Here is a 7,167-nt window from a genome sequence, read left to right on the forward strand (position 1 = left end):
AAGACATCAATTACATTAATGAATCGATCGATTTTCGGTAGGAATAAAAAACTGATTTCTTCAATAATTCGCAAAACGGTTGAATTCTTTTTTTTTTCGCAAACTTGCGCGAAAATTAGTACATTGTATCTCGCGAAACATAGAGTGGTATACAGTGCATTCGAGAATCGGAAGCGTTATACAAGCTAATCCACATAGCAATTGCCAAAGCACGTCAATCGCCTGCATATTGAAGGATGATCTTTTAGGGAATCTGTCAATGCAGGAGAAATACTTCCGTTTGCAAATCTTTTGTGAAACATTAATTGATGAGAGTGTTATTAGCGAGACTTGTTGCAGCATGGCATTTCCGAGTGCGTTGGACAGCATCGCACATAATCAGCTTCGAATGAGACAAAAATCCATTGATTTCATGTCATGACCAGATTCTTTTATCTGGTCAAAATGGCTAATAGAAAACAGATGTGCTTACAGTATAGATACTGGTTCAAGGGTCGGAAAACTACGAAGAAACCTATAGTTAGTTGGTCAATTGCTGCATTGTATTGCTTATTTTATTCTGCAATTGCACACGCATGTCGTTCATATCAGATTGTTCATGTCATTGACATTCTTTAAAGACTTCCTTAAAAATGCATGAAAGCCATAAATCCTAACAGAGAATTCAATCAAGAAACAACGAGAAAGAAAGTTTCCTGTTGTTGAATTCCGGATTTCACCTTCATTTGTTCATTGAAATGCATCTAATTCATAACAAAATATTCAAAACATTAATCATATAAGGATTAAAAAAGTCATAATTACAAAAAAGAAAAAAAAAGAAGAAAAAAAACAAAAAAAAAAACCAACAACATTGGTCAATGGGTTTTAATCGAGAATTCAACTGGCTTCAGTTGCATAATACTGGTTTGGCTGTGGTTTGATCATGATTAAGGTTGACACACGGTGAAATTAATACAGATGAGACTGCTATTATCGGAGATTAAAACAAAACGATCGATCATTTAACACACTTAGCACTTCAAAATTAATGTCTCTTGTTTATTTTTTCCAAAATTGTTTACAATAATGAAATATTCGCATCAAAAGACTGTGGTTTTGTGGCACCCGTCTCCCAATAAGAGCGTCGCCAGAAAATCAAATTTGGAAAATGTGTTCAATAAATTTAGAATTTTCGTTATTATCATACAATGTATTAAATGCATATACTTTGCCGAACGGTTAAAGTAGATAAACTACGTTTTCATTCAGATGACATTTACTAGTCCGTATGAACGGATGTGGCATGGAGTGATCTGAATTTGCAGTGTCAACATTAATTCCCCTGAGGGCAAGATAATAGTGTACGAAAATCAATTTATGGAAGTACAGAGTGTGTTCGAAAACTAAATTAGGATATATGTCGATAACTATTTAGCAAAATTATAGAATTTCTATTTCAAAATAGTTTATTTTTCTCTATGTCCTGACAGAGTACCTCCAAACGCAAGTGTTCAGACGGAAATTCAGAAATGAGACAGACATTTTGAAATGGAATCGAAATAACATTCTGAGATATTTGCAACAAGAACAGAAATGATTAAACACACAAAGCTAAAAACGTTCATCTGACGTTGAAGTGTCAAATTGGTTAAGAAATTCAGCCAAACTTTAATTGAAGCCAGTGACGCTAAATAGTGTCTGTCACGTGAGATCATCTTGACATATCGTCAAATACAAAACAACCTAATTGGCTTCTAATATGTTTTCGTAAGACCTGCATTAAGCCTGACAGTTGTGCATGTGCATATCTCTATTGGACAATGCGTGAAGCATGCTGAAGATCCAACGCTGGCAATAAAAACTTTTAAAATTTATCAAGTTTGAAAGTTTGTTCACTCCAATCCAATATGCAAATCAATTTTAGTGAACGAGTGAAAGTTAATCTGGCCATATATAGCAAAGAACACGAAACCTTTGTACTTCGCGGAATCAATGAAGCCTTATTGCTCCTTAATTCACAGTATTTTACATATTTTGAACAAATTGATACAATTAACGTCAATTTAGTTGCATTTACAGTAGAATCTTGTCATTTACTGCTAATATGGCGTTTTTGTTTTTTTGATTTCAAGTGTGCCTTCATTCTGAAGCACTGACAAGTAGATTAATCACATTAAACTAAATCACAGGGGATTTAATTTTTAATTATTTTTTAATTATTAAAAATACAGTATCATTAGATCAATAAGTACTTTAAAACGTTACTAACGGAATTGAATTATTTGTTATTTTTTCCGACGATGTTTTTAGATTAACATACAAAACTGTTAATGAATTTCTCAAAGCATCGGTCACAAGTACATATGTATGCTTATATGAATAAGCAAAAAATGAAAACGTATGGCAAAACAAAGCTAATGTTACGCTTGTTTAATTAATAATCAATGAACTGCTGATAAACTCTTATTTATCATTGTTTTCGCAAAGTTACATTATGACTAAACGCTATCTATAATCTCCAGTTTCCAATTATATTTTAAGCCCAAACCCAAATTTGTGACACCTACATGCATATAGAAAAACATTTCTGTTGCCATGGCATTTAAAGCCGCTACCAGTTTATTTTGATAATTCAATTCTTTTATTTTTTATTTTGGTAATGTTTTACATTGTTTTGAAGAAGAATTAAAGAGAAGTTTGAAGCCAGAATTTCATAATAAAATCGTCACCCTACACCAAATACATTGTTAGCATAAAAACAAGGCCTTGAAATCGTAACCAATAAATTCAAAGCTGGTGACAGGAATGTTATACATGTACGCTATTATAATTTGGCTACCGTAGATCGATTTCGCTGTTGTTATGCCTATAGATAAGGAAGGAAAGGGACTTATTAATAAGCTAACAAATAACTACATCAACTACAATGTAAAACGCAATATAAACGGCGCATGAACAAACTACACCACAACTGAACATTGACAATTTTTTATCAAATACCGGCTTACTACAGATTTAAAATGAACGATTATTGAAACAGCGAAATTAAACTGAATATTAAAAACGAAATTTTCAAAATCCATACACTTAAAAGCTGTGCCTATCACGGAAGGACTTTGTAGGGCGTTGACTTATAAAGTACATGATGTTGTTAAAGCGGAAAATAGACATTTAAAAATAATATAATGATAGAATATTGGAGGCATCAACATCAATAAAATCACAATTAAGTTTACAAAGCTCCGAAGCTGTACCTTACGCTCAAGGACATGCCAGTTATGAAAAGGGCAACACATGTTTGTGAGATGTTGAGAAGCTGCTAAGCAGGCAGAAGAAATGTCAAATGAACAAACACAATTTAATTTCAGAGAAACGACCTAGCGGAGAAATCAGCAGGTATAATGTCAGTCATAATATCATGTAGATATCGTCTTTCTTTTCAGAAACTGCATTACCTTCGCAGGTTGCATGGCAGTGACTGACAGCATGATTGTCTCTGCATTATCCCTACTTCCGGATGTCGTTGAAACAAAATATACCACGTCTACATATAACAAGCATCAAACAGCGTCACAGAGACATAAGAAAGAGATGTCATTTGACTCAATGCCAAACGCTAATAACCTTGTTATTTCTCTAGATATCTACGAACTAAGGTCAATGGGAATAAATATCATCCTGGCATTTACAAATCCATCTTACGGAATACTGTAAAACCGGTTATTATCGAAAGTCAACAATTCCAGGGTTTTGAATCAAAATGGGAACATTAGAATTAGATGTTAAAAAAATGATAAATAAAATAAAAAACCGATATGGGAATTCGTCGCTCAAGGATTTACATATTACATCCTGTCGTATGAATGGCGCTTTGAAACGCTACGAAGATATCGCGAAAACGAAACCCGCGAATAAGTGTTCCAAACAGTAAATTTTGAAAATATGCACCCGCAGAATGTAACAACTCTACAGTAATTCGTTAATTAAATGATTAGAAATCAAATAATTAACAAATAAATTAATCTGTTTTTGCTGTATAAAATTCTATAAATCGTCATTTTATTCGTAAAAGAAGTCTAGTATAGTATTGAAGACATTGTTTTAAACAATGTATATAGATACCAAATAAATACATTATTACATTTTTGTCTGTGGAAAAAGAAAAAAAAAGTTTTATAATGGCAATATTGTATGCATGTATACGATATTTTCCATCGGAGTGAAAATTTGACGGAGGATCTCCGACAGGATAAAGGAAGCTATACAATCCAGAAACCCGGTTATACCGGTCAAACATACTGGTCTTGGCGACTTAGATCCAAATTAGACAAATTGTAATTTATTGGCCTTTGATCATTGGGTAATATGATCCGAAACAATACGTAACAAACACACATATAACAGTTTGCATACTTTATAGCGGACTACTTCTAAAGTAATTCTGGGAAATTAAAGCTCCCATTACGGCCTGATCACTCTTTCTGCCACCCATCCATACTACGCCAACAAACACATTACCACCGAATGCATTGCCATACCAAGCGTTGATTCGCTACCGTAAAGCTCTTGCATCTAGAGGAGAGGATACGTCCTCTCACTATAAAATGAACAATTTAGAATTTACCGCAGTATGGACCTATGATATATAGAAGCTATAAAAGAAACAGCAAGTACAAAATTTGAAATCTTGATATGTTTGTGAATTTAAAGCAAGTTGGTTTTTTTCGTTATGACTGGAAGTAATTTGATCACGGGTGCCAAGGGATGCGAACAAAATGATAGGTGGCTAATAAAAAGGTAACCGTTATGGATAAAAATAGGTCAAAACCATGTAGACTATTGGTTATACATGTATAGCCCGCTTGAGGTCTCCAATCTGAAAGAGGTGTATTGGGAATAATAAATGAAGCAGTTTTTGTAACGAGAACTACACATTATGTACACATTCTTAATTCGGAATACGATGGGTAGAGGAATTGACGAAAAATGTTTAATTACATTGATTATGTTAGAGAGGTTTAGGAGAAGCATTTGTACAAAATTATTTTTTTTATAATTTTTTAGTCGAGTTTTCTATGTGCTGTTATAAAGTATAAAAAGAATTACTTCCAACGCCCAATGACACTCATGACAGGGTTTGCCCGTATGTGAGATGCATATTTTGTATCTGGCTTTAGAAGGCTTTGGTATAGTTTTAGTTTTAATCATTTTATTATCTTATCAATTGTTTGATTTACGAAATATGTTAACGATACTAATCCAATATATTGTATATACGCAATTTGTAATTCAAATCAATACGATTAATTTTATTCATATATATTTACAGAGTACATGGTTTGTATTAACGGTAAGAAATTTAAGTGTCTGGTTTTAGGAAATTATAGTATATTTTTTGTTACAATCCTTTTAGTTTCTGTATTGATTGATTGATTTAAGAAAGATATTTACCGAAAATATCCCATAAATTTTATATAGACAATTTGTATTTCAAATCAATAAGATTAGCTTGATTCATATATATACATGTACATACTGTAGACAGAGTACGAGATTTCTGTTAACAATTTTATTTATTAGGAATTTACATGAATTCTGGACTCAGCTTCACAAACATTCCTTAAATTTAAGGAATCTCTTAACTTGAAATTATCCAAAGGAAAGCATCAGAGGTTTACAGGAAGGCTCCTTACTTAAGATTTTTCTTAGCTTCTGTAATGCATTCCTATGTGGCGTTTTAAGTTAAGGGATTTCTTAAATTTAAGGAATGTTTGTGAAACTGGGCCTTGGTTATATCATTGGCTACTCTCTTCCTTGTCTCTGTTCTAGTCAGATACCATCTCATCTATTGGGAAGTCGGCCGACTGATCCAGTCATTGGCGAGGTTGCAAAATCGTCCCTTCACAAATATATTAAAAAAACAATCCCTTAAACACGTTTTCTATACCCTCGGATATGTATTCTACCAAGTCAACGTCTTATGTCCATTTAATTCATATATTTTGAAAATATGTTAACCAGAAAAGAGGCTACAATATTCATTTCATGGTTACTTATGATGAAATTGGTTACTTTTTCACTTTTTACAACCGATATTTGAAAGGAATAGAAACAAGGTTTGGGGTTTGCTGTAAGTATTATATTTGGCGAGTTGTATATGTATATGTTGCATGTATGCTTGTTAACAATAAACCATTCATATGTAATATTTAATTCAGTGCCGGCATGGCTACTTAGACTGTTTGATCTACTGACTTGAGACAGACTAAAAAGTTCTTTGAGACTTGCTATGCTTTGATTAGAGATGTATGCCTTGTGCCTGTGGGCCAAATTGTGTTTAGAATGGCCATGAAACTGATAATAATCAATCGGCATTTGTTTTATTAAATATGAATGACCACATGATGCCATAAATGCGAATTCCAAGGCTAACACTAAGGAGCATTAATGCTGTAATTCGTTTTCTCTTTCCCATAGGGACCTATGCCAAAATGATGTGAAAAAACTCTGTCAAGACATCACCCATTGGCGCCCGCTTATCTGCTGGAAGCGGCTAAATGGTAGAATTGTCCGTTAGAGAGAGTAGTTGTAAGTCGTCCAGGACAGGATCTATGTACTGCTGTTAGTGTCCTGGTAGGTCATTATACACTAGCCTTAAATAAAGCAATAATGATATTTGGAACATGAAAATTACTGTTTAGAAGGTCTGGGAGTTTTCCAAAGACAATCGTTGAATTGCAAATGACATGGCGGACTTTTGTCTTGATGAATCGGTCTAGAAATTCTATACAATGTATTTAGTTGCTCTCCGATAACGGTCTTAGGGCGGACACATATTATGTGGATGTACCACCGTTGTCGTGGTACTATTAGCCTTTACTCATAAAGACGGGCTATCCGAGATTCCAGCTCAGTTTACAAAATACTGTGGCTGCATAAAGACGGGCTATCTGGGATTCAAGCTCAGTTTAAAAATATCTGAAGATATGCAACACGTGCATCTTGTATGACGTCACAATTACTATTTTTTTATCTATTTTGTCACTAAATATTCAAAGGACCTAATATATGATGATGTCCCTTGAACATTAAAATTAAGTTAAACTCTGCCTTGAGGATTGAAATTTTAGTTGATATGAGACAAATGTAATGTTATTTGAAATATAAGAAAGACCTTTTAAGATC

Source organism: Argopecten irradians, chromosome 10, assembly GCF_041381155.1.
Source record: "Argopecten irradians isolate NY chromosome 10, Ai_NY, whole genome shotgun sequence".
Taxonomy (NCBI): domain Eukaryota; kingdom Metazoa; phylum Mollusca; class Bivalvia; order Pectinida; family Pectinidae; genus Argopecten; species Argopecten irradians.